This window comes from Cyrtonyx montezumae, unplaced genomic scaffold, assembly GCF_038088225.1.
Source record: "Cyrtonyx montezumae isolate F1298 unplaced genomic scaffold, pur_monq_1.0 scaffold_4, whole genome shotgun sequence".
NCBI lineage: Eukaryota > Metazoa > Chordata > Aves > Galliformes > Odontophoridae > Cyrtonyx > Cyrtonyx montezumae.
This window is the reverse complement of record NW_027072045.1, coordinates 13,182,664-13,197,219: the sequence shown is the minus strand read 5'-3', so window position 1 is coordinate 13,197,219 and position 14,556 is coordinate 13,182,664. Positions and strand designations below refer to the sequence as shown.

Below are 14,556 nucleotides of genomic sequence, written 5' to 3'. Positions count from 1 at the left end.
AAGTCCCACTTAGTTATGCAGTAAAAAGGAGTACTTTCCCCCACAGATCATACGCAACATCATCTAAGCTACTTTCCTCCAAGAATCTCAGCGTGCAACATTAGGCAGGAAAACCTGAACCATTCAGAAGAGATGCAAACAGTTAACAGGAAACGTAAAGTGAAATAATTCAACAATCTCCCTCCAAAGACAACAGATAGTTCACAAATTATTTATAGAGGAAAACACAGAAGAGATTGGAAAGCACTGAAAACTTCTGAGGTTTTAAATACTCACTTCTTGCAGCCAAAATCACGTCAGATGAACATCCAGGGAAATTTTTAAAACCTCGCGTTAAGGAGCTTAACCAGCTGAGAACATGATGTAGCCCTTCCTACGGGCTGTCCAGCCATACGCATTTACTCATTCAACAGAAGCACAGAGCGTGATATTGTAGTGCAGCCTTTTACATACGGACGCCAGGAGAGGGGGGGAGGAGGGGAAAGCCCTTCCCAAAGGCTTTAGTTCAGCCCACTCATTAAAATACAGAGTGGAAACAGCTGCCATGGAAAGGAAGGAAGGGGATGTCCCGGCAGTTTCTTGGGTGTAAAACAGTTTAGTTCTGGAAACTTCACAAGAAAATTTTTCTTCTGAATTGTATTCTGTTTTTCTTAAAAATAAATAAAATAATAATTATAAAACAAAACAAATCAGCTCTGTCTCTACCTCAGCTCAGAAAATAATATAACTTACCGGACAGTCATTTATCCACTTTAAAAATCAGTACATCTAAAAATTTTAGGGAAATAAATCCCTAAAAGATTGTCTTTCTCCTCCCTGCAAGGACAAGAGTTCACGTGCACTTTCTAAGTCTTAAATCTACTTGTATTGTAATACCCAGTTCATCCAGAATGCCTACTCACAAAGAATTCCCAAGAAAACAGTAAGTATTAGTTCATAAGTAGCAACATTTACAACTGAAAGCATCTCTCATATATATTAGCACCCCAAAGTTAGAACTAGATAGGGAAGGAAGGTAGGTGCTAACCACAGTGAAAGTCCCAGGAAGTTTCTTCAAGGAGACACTGAAAAAAATCAGGATTCTTTAGTGTGAGAAGGCGTTGACAGAAGAGAAATGAGAGCTCTATTAAGTCTTGATAGGCATCAAAACTAATCTGGGAATGGCAGCTCATTCCTTCTGGTAACACAAGTACTGAATGAAATCTTCTAAGGCTTCTTCAAGCATTAGAACAAACAAAACCCAGTACTTTTTCACAGAATATGCAACTGGATTGCAAACCTCATTGCCACAGTATCTCGTGGAGCTCAAAAAACTAGCTCAAAAACAAAATGCTAAGAACTCATACCTCCGGAAGATGTTAACCACAAGTTACTAGAAGGTGCAGATACTTTGTTGAAGTATCACTTGCATTTGGCCTCTACACTAACCCCTTCCCTAAAGCTGTGACACTGGCTCCTACCAGAGATAGCAGACTGGATTAGGAGGAACATCTCTGAGCCACACCTGTAGCTTTATACTCTCATTTACCCCATTTTCACTAGACTCCTTAGCAGGTAACTGTCAGTGTTGTTAGATTCATTTTACAGACAGAGAATTAACTATGTACATTAAGATGCAAGCATCAAAGCTATTTTGAAATTCTGACTACCAACCAAAGAAGACACTGGGACATAACCCGTGCTGACCTGAAGTGAATTTGCACTTCCTCAAAGGCAGCACTCAAAGTGTCACATTTTTCACACTGCTGGAGATATGTCTCTTCCCCTGATACTCCAGTCTGACTATTTCACGTGCAAAGTTTCTCACCAACAGTCTTTCCATAACAGATTTCAGCAGCTATTTCTCCTATTTTCTGCTTAATGCATTCCGGACGTGAAACCTGATATTTAATATCTAAGCTATTTTAAATACATGTATTTCTTTTTTATACATCGTCAGCTGGCATTTTTCACTTTTCAACTGAGTAACAACCATAGCAGTGAGTAGCAAATAGTTGTACAATGAGAGACATACCTTAAAAACAGCCTTGCAGTAGTCAAGCATTCACTGAGTAGCAAAAGCCATAACTGACCACTAGCTTTGCTGGTTCAACAGCTGGTGTTAATTAATATTCAGAAACAAGACACTTATATGCAAAATAAACCAAATGACTTGAGAGATTGTCTCTAAGAAAAGCAGCCACAAACTCTGCTTCCCTTCTCTGCTTAATTTTAAGTTGGGACTTAACAGCTGTTTGTCTGTCTTTGTGTGTTTAATGTTTCCTGTAGGTCTGCAAAAGCATGCAAAGTATTTTAGTTCAAGGCTTCTATATGGTTGTAATAGGAAATGTCTGTCTCCCTTAAAGAGCTGAGTTAGTATAGAAACAGAGATTGTCTGACTGACAGGGAAGTCCTTAGTGTTTATCTCAAAGGAAAGGAAATGACAGATAAATATTTACTACTTTCAGTACACACCACAGAAATCAAACGCTGCCTATTTTAAGTTACTTCTCCCGTAAAAAATGCAGGCTAAGATATCATACTGTTGTTATATTTGTCAGATATATTTTTTTCATATCAATAGAAAGCTGCTCCCACCTTTGCTAGATGGTTCCTCTAAAGTGCAAAGCAGTCACAAAGAGAAAGCTAGTTTCTGAATCCTAGGCTGGCCAAGAAAACATGTTTGTGCAAGAAGTGTGGTCATCAGAAATGACCACATCACAGATCCCTTGGTCTACCTGAGAGAGTGCATGCTTCCTTAGCCAGGCTTCACACCTATGTTGAAATTGCCTTCTGCTCTGAGTGTTTCAGAACAAGGTATGGTGAAGAATGTACATTAGCTCTGCTTCCTATTTCTGTCCTCTCTCACTTCATCTATGCATTCCCTCCATAGAAAGTGCAGGGGATGATGTAGCAAGAACAAATGTTCCCTTTCCTCTTGCATAGGTCCTAATGAACAACCTTCAGGTCTGATCTTTGATCCTGAGCCTCCTTCACCACTGTGCCCCAACAAGTCCATCCCTGGGTTGAAAAGAGTTACACCTGCATTACAATCTGAAGCAGCTTAATAGAAGTGACTACAGGAACTGCACCCCAGTAAGATTTTATGTGCAGTTCATCTGACTTTTCTAGTCTCATTTTTTTCTAATTTTTATTTTTAAGTAAAAAATCAGGTCTGGGATGTCAGTGTGTTTCTACCAGTTCAGTTGACTTCTTGCTCCCTTTCCATTGGACAGAGCTAAGAAATTGAAAGAAAATGAGAGAAAAGGTACTTAGGCAAGGGAAGAGGAATGAACAGAATGATTTTCAAGGAAAAGATGGATTTTTTCATCAGTGCAATCTTCTCAAAAAATAAAAGTATGTTCTTAACAGAGACAAGTTGTACACTCACAGTATTTTTCTTGACCATGATTTACGTGGAAGCCCAATGGGATATTTTAGTACTCGTCCTGAACACAGAAGGCTCAAGTGCCTCTGGACCCATTCAAAAAATGCACCCACTTTATGGAATCAGGCTTAACACAGAAATCTGGTGGGCTGAGGCAATGCAAACAAGCATCAGGGATGCAGGACAGAACTTCACAGTCTGAATCTGTTCTTTGGATCACAAAGCCTCTCCCTTCCAGCTAACTTCTCCACCCACCCTGAAAGCATTCTGCTTTGGGAGTGGCTCTTCTCACAAAGGAAGCAAAATTTTCTTTTACTGTGGTTCATGGAAAATTTTCTTGCATTTCTTTCTCCAGCCCACCTAGACTGGAAAGAAAACATTAGTGTCATCCAAAACCCAGGATTAACAACACTGCCTATCTGTGGATAGTTCTTTTCAACTGGTATGGAAGCAATCCCACAACTGCATTTCTTATGGCTCATTATGGGAATGACAGTGTAGCACAACCACAGAAAGAGCTGTACTGGATTCATTTGCCAAGTTATTGTAGAACACTTTGAGGTACGTTCACAAGATTTTTTGTGTGTGTGTGTGTGTGTGTGAAAGCAGGGATTAGATCAATTCCAAGACAACTGTGGTCTTGAAGTGTACAAAGGCTTCCCATAAATTCAAATGAATACACAGAATAAATTTTATTCCCATTTATTATATGTTATGACATATAAAGATTGAGCCGTGGAGTTTAAAGAGCACAATCCTCAGGCACAGCAGTAACGTTATTACCAATCCAAAGTATTCTATCAGTAATATGAATCCTATTATTGCTTTTGATAGGCTTTGGATCAGTCTCCCAAGAGCAATGTGGAAAAAAAAAATCTTCCAAAAATTAAAGAAATAAAACCATTTTAATTTTAATAATGTATAGAATTTTTTTAATTATTTTTACTTTTCAGAAAAAATGGACCTGGGAGATGCTACAGTTGATCAGATCATCATTTTATTTAATCCAAAAGCCTTTATCAGTACCAGAAGCCTCAAAGTCACATACAAGAAACTAATCAGCAATTCTGGGAAAGCTGCATCTGGGCTTCTCTACTGCTTGAGAAGAAACAAAGCAGCTTCCCTGCATCCACAAGGCATCATTTTGTATTTACTGGATAAGTATTCAGCTGGATCAGTTCCCAACTTACCTCACCGGTGCTAGCCATGAGTTGGATCAGTTTACACCAGTTATGAAAATACACTCCATAGAAGAACTTAAATCAAAATCTTTCACATTTTGGTGAAACAAGGCAGAAGCCAAGAGAACAAGTCAGGTAAAACAAATATTTGGGAACAAGTATGATTGTCTGTATGCCTGGAGCAATACTCCTGGCATTTCTGAGAACTTGGAACCAAATATGTGAATCTACTCCAAAGTAGAGGTCACCCAAGGAACCTGTGGTACAGCAAGAAGCAAAGTCTGGAAGCCCTACTCTAATATTGTCCCTCTTCAGATGTTTTGATGCTCTCCAGACAGCTCAGTTCCCTCCTGACAACAGAATGGTGTGATTCTCTTCGTGAAGGAAGCATCATTTCTCATACATTATTCTGTAAGTTAACCATCTACCTCTTTTCCCCTTTTCTTTCCCTGAGCTACGTCTATGTTAATGGCAGTGCAGTACCCAAAGAAACTCCAAATTTTTCACCACCAATCTCAATTAGAGAGGCACCTCCACTCTAAATTGCAATTTGGGTCTATACTCTGTTTTCCAGGTTTGGTTGAAGCCTTATGACTAGCTCTGCTTCCTCTCCTCTCCCTTACTGCAGCTCTGGCTCTGCAAGCAGCACATCTGCTTCTCCTGCTCTCTTGCTGACGCTTACTCCCTAATATGCCTCCTCGAAGCAGATGTTTCCCATGTGCTTCATTCTTTATTTTCTCCCCACCCCCTACATGTTCCCATGCAAGAAGCAATTTATCTCCTTTAGCTTGTAGTTCCAAACCTGAAATAGCGTAAGCTCTATCAATCCAGCCATTGTGGTTTTGGAACAGGCAGGAAGAAAGAAACAGACCATCTTTTTCCCTGTGATAATATGTGGGGAAGAGGAAAAAAGTATAACCTTGGCTCAGCCTTTGCTTCCCATTTCATTTTCAGATCGACAGCTTCAGTTCTGGTAGTTTTGGTTTTCTTTCCAGGGGTGAAATTTTATTTCTTAGCAATATTTTGGTAAGCAGGATTACTTACTATCTGCATTTATTGCCCCTTTCACTTCTACCTCACTACACTGTTTCATAGCTGCTAGCTGCTACTAAGCTGTGATTTGGAGATATAAATCTTCACTTTATAGATACCTCAAATGCCCCATTCACCTTCTTTGTGACATTTCTCTTTCTCTGGCTGGCTGTCCTTGGCACCAGGGCCTGCAGTGGTCCCAGACCTTTATACAAATTACCTTTGCTCTGCTGCTTGTTTCCACAATTAGACGAACAACTCAAGCCACCACTCAAGTTTCACCACCTTATGCTACCTGTATCAAATCTAAAAGCCGCATCCTCCAGCTGGACTGACACTGTAATCTCAGTTTTAGGTTATTCCAACTTCTGCTGCTCTCACAAAGGTTTGTCTGGGAGAGGGATAGATGCAATCCCCTCCTATGGAACATTATCTTTTTCCGAGGAGGACTTCTCACTTTAGGCCAAATGCTGGAATTGTCATCAGCCTACAAAAGGAGCATACAACTGCATCCTGTAGGCTTGTCAGTGAGCCCTGCCACAAGTAGGTGAGACTATGATTTCTAGCAGCTGCCAATAGATCAGGAAGAACCCAAGCACTCAGAAACTTAAATCTAAAACTAAAGTCACACCAGTTTTGCTTAAATGGTCAAAGCTCTATGGTTGGAGGCTTACCTGGAAACAGCCCACAGAGTCCTTGTTGACTTCATTCTTAAGAGTTACCCAGTGATACTGTCTGTTTCTCCTCAACCATGGCCTTTGTCACCAGCATACAAATGTCCTGGAGCTGGCAGAGCAGGGCAGACAGGAAGGACAGCATGCCCGTCTTACCTGCCATGCTGGTAACATGCTGGAGTTCAAGAACTGGTGACAGGATGGCCATTCCCTGACAGTTTGCTCCCAAATTCACTGCCCCTGTGCAAGCAGCTTTCCAGTGTGTGACTTCTCACATTCTGCAAGTGCTCTGATTAAAACTGCTGCACTCAGCCAAAGGTTTAGTAACTCCTCTGATAGCTCTGTATTAAAAATGACTGTGGGGGTGAGAGAAAGCAGAAAAAAGAGTAATGGTCTTGGACAGTTAAGCGCAGTGCTGGGGCAAAGAAGAAGTTTGCTTTCCCAATGCCACGTGTAGATTTGCTGCTAGGACACAACAGGTGCGTGGGCACACAAAAGCCTCCAGCAAGGACTGCAGTCCCACTTTCAAGCTTACCCAGAGTCTCTCTCCATGAGTTCACTTCACTGAGTTACTTCATACTCTGCAATTTTGAGAACAGGCAAAAAAAATCTATGTTAATGCTACTTATAGCAACTTTATATATTTGTAGGGCTCTCACCTCACAGTGGCAATTCGCTCCTCCCTGCACATGCATCATGCCCAGATCTCAGACAAAGCCACAAAGTAACACAAACATAACTGGCAGAAACAATAATAATTTCATAGCACTGCCATGAAATGACTTGTACAGACCACAAAGACCTGGCACTATCTGGTTTTAACAGGCTAAAAGCTTCCTGGCAGTGTGGGCAAAATTAAACACATCTGAATGATGGATCAGGCTGTAACGAAGTTGCCAAGGAGCTCCTCTGTTCCTGATGCTGTCAGCAGACAGCAAGGGACAAAAACAGCAACAGAGGCTCAAAGAAGGTGTCACTGCTTTCGCCACACCAACCGTGCCTCTCTTTTATATATCCTTCTTCCCAGCAGTGCCACAGTGGAATCAGCTCCATTTTGCAGAACAGAGAGTACCGTGTGCCCTAGACAACTCTGCTTAGAGCCAGCTCCAGATAACAATCTCTTCCCATACTGTTCACTATCATCATGTAGTGTTTTCTGTAGCTCCCTTACAGGGCAGACTCCGGACAACAGATACAAGCATCAGCGCAAACCTTTGTTTTTCAAGTTCCTCAATATTGCTCTAAGTGGAGAAAAAAAACACAAAAACAAAGCAAACAATAACAACAAAAAAAAAAACTGAAAGAGAAATAGATAGAATGAATTCAGAGAGAATAAAGCTAGTACTGGAAGTTTCTAGTCAATAGAAGAATAGAAGGAGCTTCTCAGGTAGAACTGTTGTTCTGAAGCATGGAAAAAGATCAGAAGATCAATAGGCACTGAAGTTTTATCTTGACGAGGGAAGATCAAAGAAATGTTATTAATTGCTTTTCAAGACAGAAACTCCCACAGACTTTACTCCATTCGGGTATCATGCAGAGAAAGTTGGTAGAAAGCCATCCAAAGTGTGTCATCCTCAAAATCTGCAAGATGCTTGAAACGCTGAAGGCATCACTGTTTGAACATTCAAAAAGTGGTAAAAAGAGAGCATTCTCAAATCCATTTAATATTAAATTTATCTCATAACTAACAACTTCTTTCCTGCTCCTTTCTAGCTCCTGAACTAGCTTCATAGCTTCGATTCCTGTTTTCACTTCAGTTTGAACCTTTTGATTTGTTAGTTCCTAGACCTGCAAATCCTTCTCCAGTCACCATCTTCTCAGAAATCACTTTTCCATAAAGCAGTTCTCACCCTTCCTCCTACAAGCAGCTGTTCTATATGTCATCATCTAGGCACGATTTAGACTGGAAGCTCTGCAGTGCAAAGAACAGGTCTTATTTATGTTTGTGAATCTTTGTCTAACTTGATACTGCTGTATAAATGTTTAATACCTAATAATGCATTTGCTGGAACAAGCTATGCACTCCAACTCAGTGAGACTGTTTGGCTACGATCCTTGCTGACTGTCAGAAGCTTCTGGAATTTTAAAATAAAAAAAAACCAAACAGCAACTACCTGGTGGCACTGCAATCTCAAAATTAAATAATGCAATAGTCAAAGTGGTCTAACAAACATCCATCACAGCATTGGAAGTAGTCATATCTACTCTCCTTTTTTTAATCAGAGTTCAGGAGCTCAGCTATACCAGTAGTACCTCATTTATGTCACCTATCTCTCGACCCCCATATTAACATAATCGTAGGCAAGCATTTCAAATCTTTGTTTTCACTTCAGTGTTGGCTGAAGAGACAAGAATGGTCTTGTCCATTCCTCACTCCACTCCTGTCATTATTTATTTCTGATTTTCAGTGTATCATAACCTGTGTTAGAATTAAAACTGAAAAAGAAATTCCAGTAGCAGATTTTTATTTCAGTGATCAAACAGGAGCCAGATATTTCATTATTAATGCCACACAACAATGAATACTCAAGCAAAAGGGAATGTGCAATGTCTCAGCCTCAGGACCAGTGAATAAAATATGGTGGTGCTAATGGAGAAAATGCGCTGGGACAACATGAGTCTCAGGTCTTTATACAATCTAGCCTCATGTTAACACTTACAAACTGCAGCCAGTAGAAATAGAAATCTTTGGGTTTTGTTTTATCCACGGTATCTCCTTATCAGGCTGTTCCTGATGGTGAAGTTGATGATGAGAAATCTTATCCTTCAATCTCAACAATTTGTACACTGTTGATGTGAAATCCAGGAATACATTAAGAATCTATTCTGTTGAATATCTGAGGGGGCTCTAGAACAGGGAGGGAAGTGGGGATCCTGCCCAGCCATTTACCTCAACACTATATACTACGGTCAGAATCCCTGTTCTCTGAATTTTGATAAGGTTCCACTAATAACACTATTGATATTTTATCCTTGAAAGGGATTTGAGTCAGTGATTAATTAAGATTTTGATAGTTTTCAGTATGCATTTTTAATGGAAATTAGAAATTTAAATCTAAAGGAGCTCTATCCATGAGAAATCAGTCAAAAATTAAGCAAAAACCATCTCCAGCTATTAGGAATGACTCGTACTATAGTCAATTCTTATGAAATTCATAAAGCTTTTTCAGCGGCATGAAAAATCTCCACCACTTCAGCCATTTAAAAGTAGACTGAAAAAACATATTGCAGGTAATTCAGACATACCAGCATGGCAGTAAAAATAGATGAACTACAAACCCCTCGTTCTCTCATTTTGAGGATTGTGCATGACAAGGTTTTTCAGTACTAGTCTAAGTGTATTTATCTGTAACTATCACAATATTCAGAGCTTGAATTTCAGTGACAGTATCACTTCCAGAAGAAAGGTGTCCACCATATATACAGTCAGAAGCATTACAGCTGCAAAGAAAGCTGGAGAGAGAGGCAAGACTACCAAGTGAAGATGAGCTAGGGATGAACACTTTTGAACAGATCAGAACTGAAACACTTGGGAAAATTCTCCACCGTATGACTGAAAGCTAAATTTTTAACAGAAAGTCCCATTCAGTTGCAAGCATACAACAGGTGTGAATTGGCTGCAGCTCTCTAGCTAGTATACTAGCTAGGATCAGAAACACATCTCTACACAGAAAGATTAACACATCTCCATAAACATATAATTTTCATTAACTTTTCAGCTCATCAAATATCACAGCTTCCACAATCAAACTAAAACAGGGAGGATCTTTAAACAGACAAAGTTGAAACCCCACTCTCCTATACTGCATTAAAAAGAAAAAAAAAACACTTAAGTAAACTTCTCAGTGAAGCTCTCTTTATTTGAGCAGCACTATTTTCAAATTAAAATAACTGTATTATCACCAGCTAAATGGTACTTTTTTATGCATGGCCTTCATGCATAAAAAATTTTGAAGTGGAGAAGATAGGGATTTGTTAGGTATTTTATTTTGCCTCTAAAGGACATGGTTTCAAGTACCCAAGCAACAGCCACAGTGAATAGTTAACAACTAATCTTAAACAGCTAAATTAGAGCTCAGAGTCTGAAAGAACTGCAAACCTGTTGCTGAGAATATGGCTCTCCACCTCATTGCTTTTGGCGAGTAAGCCACACCTAATTCAAAAAATATCTTTCTGTAGGAACTATAACAACTTCTTTCATGACTGTTTTGTTTTGTCTCCAGTTACTTTAAAAATGTAACAGGCTCTAACTAAGATATAACTAGAATAATTTGCATTAGTTCTAGTACTGAACAGATTTATGATACCTTGTGTATTCACAGAAAAGTCCCATCTTCAAAAGGTTTCGAGGATGAACTGCTGAGCTTCAGAACAAAAAAACCTTTTAAGATCAGGGTCAAGCTAGGCATTTAGATTCTAAAATAATAAATAAATCCATTTGAAGACAAAAGCCTATTGTATATTGCTTCTCCAGGAAAACCCATGGGTGGCTGAGAATTACTTAGGAAAACTTTGCGTAAATTAGATCTGAATCATTCTCAGTTCTTTCTCTTACACTGAAAGAAGGGTCTACAGATGGAGAAAAGCGTTTGTGAGTTCACACAGGGTCAGGGAATATCTGGCATTCCAAATGTAGAGCTAGAAAATGTTCACAGTTCTTGGGACGTTGAAAAAGAGAATGAACATCCTCCATACCCATGAATCACTGAGGAAATGGGGCACCCTCAGCTCCAACTACAAACTAGAAACTACAACTAGTGGGGAGCTAGAAAATACAGAAGACACCACAAAATGGAGTAGTAAAAGCTTATGCAGTTTGATGGCTCAAAGGAACCAACTCCTGCTCTTTACTCAAAATGGAAAAAAATACAAAATGGAAAAATAACAACAAAAAAATCACAGCTCCCCATCATACTTTGCTTTCTCTGCTACCAGACAGACACTGCCAAGCTGGCAAAGCCAACATGAGGAGTCTCTTACAAAAGACTTACAAAACACAATTTCACCCAGGGATTTTGCAGCATCCTATAAAATCGTATAGAAACTAATCATCAGGCTCCATAGTTATTTGCATTAGTTCAAGAAACTGTGAAAATATAAAGATATATTATGGGTTTTTACAGTAACATTTATAGAAAAAAAATGCTATTATTTATTTTTAATGCTGAAATCTTATGCTAACAATTATCGCCACAAAAGCTATTTCAATTCTTCCAAGTTATACAGCCAACTAGACAGCAGGGATAGCTTTGAAACTCTGAACATCAGGTTCTTATTTACTTTGCTATCCTATCTTTGGGTAAAAATCATACACATCTGCTGATGGCACTTTCTCCATCTAAGGCAACTCTCCTGGTAAAACTGATTCAGGTACCAAGCTGCTGAAGAGGAGAGGTACAACACCGATTCAGTCTTTGATTAGAAAATAAGACCTCCTTGCTGATATCTAGGGAGACTCTCAGACTCAGTGAGTGAAGGACACAATACTTCTATGTCATGTATTTGCCCAGGAGGGGAAACTGAGTTAGAGCATGATGTTGAGTATTCATATTAATCAACAGCCACTGGCAATGATTTTGAAGTCAGTGTTTACCTGCTATTAATTAACTTTGTTCTTGTACTGGAGCCTCTCAAACCAAGTGTTCTGCCATTACCATGAAGCCCAGTCTTGAACCCCACTCACAGTAGATGGTACAAGCAGCATGGTCATTGCTGTACACATTAACGTGAATTTTCAAGCTTAGTTTTATTCAGCACAACTTTGTGGGAATGACTTTTGCCCGGTCTATAAAATATTGCATTAAATATCAAGCAAGTATTTTTCTTCTACCAATAGCTTTGCAAGCCACATTTTTGAAAGTTTCCATACTGCATTTGAGATGAATATTAAGGAGTGTAACAGTGCATATACCTTTGTCAGAGCTTGCAGAAAGAGAAGCCACAGGTCCACAGGTATGCTCTGGACTCCTCCTGGAAAAAGAGAAAAACATTAAGTGTTATAGAATACAATAATCTAACGCATACATTAGAAGAATGAACTCTAAAATGATCTCTTAGCTAAAAATAGAACAAAACACCAGTTTGGGCTCTGCAGGAAATTCTAACAATTATTTCTAGCCTATCTACTCCAATACTTATTCTTTAAAAGCTAAAACTCACCATTTGTCTGTGAATCAGCTTTTATGAGTAAAGAGCCTCCACATCTATATAAAACCCAAAGCAACATCATGTGTGTTTATTATTTTGTAAAGAGAAACAGTGCCAAACTTCCTGCAACACCCACTTCAGCTGCTGATATCCAGAGTACTGAATGTGGTGCTGTTAGCATTTGGAGAGAGAAATATGTTTTGATCTAATATATCAGATACAGGCTTGCAAGGTAACTAGAAGGTATTGGATTCCATAGTAAGTTAAAATAGTGTCAAAAATACAGCCAATACAGGATAACTTCTATTGACCTTCTTTGAAATCTTTCAGCAGTTCTAAATATCCTAAAAATACCATAAAAGTCAGTAAATAGTTGAATTATCCTGGCTCATGACATAAATCACAGCCTGACTGATTTTCTAACACTATGTTGCATTTAATACAGGGAAACAAAATTTCTCATGAACAAAGATGTCTGCTTTGCAGCTATAACATTTCTATTTGGCCAGGTGTTTTCCTACTGGCAGAGGATACGGTTTGTGGATATGTATGTGTTGGGACAAAGTGGGTGTCCCACAGAGCCAGCTCTCTCCTCAGAGAGAAAGTTAGAGTGCTGCTTTGCCATGCTGCAGTCTCTCAGGGAAGCACATCCTCATGCCTTTGCCCATCTCTTCATGAAGGTCAATCTAAGAACCCAAAAGCCAGAACCCTAAAGCTGCCCAGAAAGGCAGATCTGCAAAAGCTATCCAGATTATGTCAGTGAGATCTCAGTCCTGTAGAAGGTTTGTCTTCGAGATTTCTGCTCAAGCTTAAGTCTAGGTTTTTCTAACCTCATTAGTGGGAACCCACCTGCCGGCTACCCCCCACCCACAGCAGCCATTTCTCTACACATTTTCAAGAGCAGGTGATAGCAAAAGGGAAGTTCATTCTCCGCTGCAACCACCAAGGACACATGATCAGAAATACAAGCAACCAGCAGACTTCAATTGCTGCTCTCCAAGAACGGTGTGGAGCTGCCACCTACCACAGAGCCTCAGGGTGGGGAGTATTTTGTGTTTGGGTCATAAGGGAATATTTATCACTTCTGCATACTCCCAGTGAAAAGCTGTCAGTTTGCAATAAAGAAGCAGGCACTTCTTGAAACTGAAAAGCTCCTCCCTGCTTCTTTCTTTGCTTTGAAAACGCAAACGGTAGCCCAGTAGGATTGAGAAAAGACACCAGGTTTTCTCCCACAGCCGGGGTACTTTGTAGGTCACTCCAAAAGTAATACCTTTTACTTATCTCCACGGAAACTGCAATAGCTAAATCGGACAAATGGTGTGCCACCACTCTCCTGCCCAGCTGCTCCTTTCTCAGTTCCAGGATTTGCGCAGTTGTTCATATGTTCTTGCCAGTCGGTGACGAGTTTTCTCCTTCCCACAATGCTGTTTTGGGTAATAAGTGAAATCCCCATGAACTTTCCTACCCCTTCTTTCCCGTTAGGAATCAATCCACCTCACCACTTATATTAACTCAGAAGCAAGGACTGATTTACATACATCTCACTCCTTTTCCCATCTTGACAGTTTCTGAAGCTATTCCTTCTCACGATTTGAGAAATCAGGTTCACCACATTGGATAGTGCAACGCGTAACCGTGCCACAACAATGTTAGATATACCTATAAGACATAATGTAATACCACTGATACTCTTAAGCCTCTTCCACCAACAGACATATTTTTGTCTACAAAACAGCTTGTCTGTTTTGTCTTTCAGTAGCATTCAGCTATTAATTTCTCACTTACTATCCACGGAGAGAAAAGTAATGCTAATCTACCCTACTTGAGTGCTGTGGGAAGCTAATATCACTAAAGAAAACCCCTAAATAAATGAAAAAAGCACACTTGGATCCCTTCATTCTATCTTGAATTTACTCTGGATCAAATACCCTACCCAACACTCTTCTTTTAGTCATGGGACCAACCAAGCCCATTCATGTCATAGTTTGAATTATTCATGCTCTAATGGCAGTACTATTAAGGAAAACATAGAGATACTTTTTTTCTGTGTTAATCTATCAGAGGAAATACTGAGTGTGGGTTACTTGTAGCATGTCAGACTTGGATTGTTTACCTGCACAACAGCTTGTTGACTCAAATGTGCCCTATCCTCAGA

The 14,556-nt window shown here is 39.6% G+C and overlaps 1 protein-coding gene across 2 annotated transcripts in view; it reads right to left on the bottom strand.

Moving 5' to 3' along the window:
- SORBS1 (sorbin and SH3 domain containing 1) overlaps window positions 1–14,556 on the bottom strand; it is a 160,447-nt gene that overhangs the window by 109,615 nt on the left and 36,276 nt on the right. The window contains exon 2 of one of the 2 annotated variants that reach the window (XM_065746223.1): window positions 12,166–12,224. The gene's annotated coding sequence lies outside the window, so the exon portion shown is untranslated. Of the gene's footprint in view, window positions 1–276; window positions 430–12,165; window positions 12,225–14,556 lie in introns of those variants that run through there. The other variant, XM_065746224.1, reaches the window with a different exon arrangement.